The sequence below is a fragment of the Polistes fuscatus genome, unplaced genomic scaffold, assembly GCF_010416935.1.
Source record: "Polistes fuscatus isolate 324 unplaced genomic scaffold, CU_Pfus_HIC Scaffold26, whole genome shotgun sequence".
NCBI lineage: Eukaryota > Metazoa > Arthropoda > Insecta > Hymenoptera > Vespidae > Polistes > Polistes fuscatus.
Window position 1 is genome coordinate 2401393 of NW_025113103.1, and position 355 is coordinate 2401747.

Below are 355 nucleotides of genomic sequence, written 5' to 3' on the forward strand. Positions count from 1 at the left end.
CTCGCACCACGCATAATTCGATAGTGAACGGTAAATCTTAACGAGACGTTCTGTAACGGTCTGCCAATATTTTCACGATTTACGTTCGCGCGCGTGTGCGTGTGCGTTTGCGTGCGTAAACAAGTGCGTGGCTGTTGTGTGCGTGCTTTATTTTTTCTTTTTCCCTTCCTTCGTTTATATACGTCCGACTGAACGAACACTATACGTCTATGTATATCCTCTATTGACCAACACACACAAACTTTTCTACAGCTTTATTCGCTTTTCACGGAGTGCCCCCCTTTTGACCCTTACAAAGATCCCACGAATTTTTCAATCTCTTTCTTTCTCTTCCTTTTCTTCCTCCTTTTTCTTT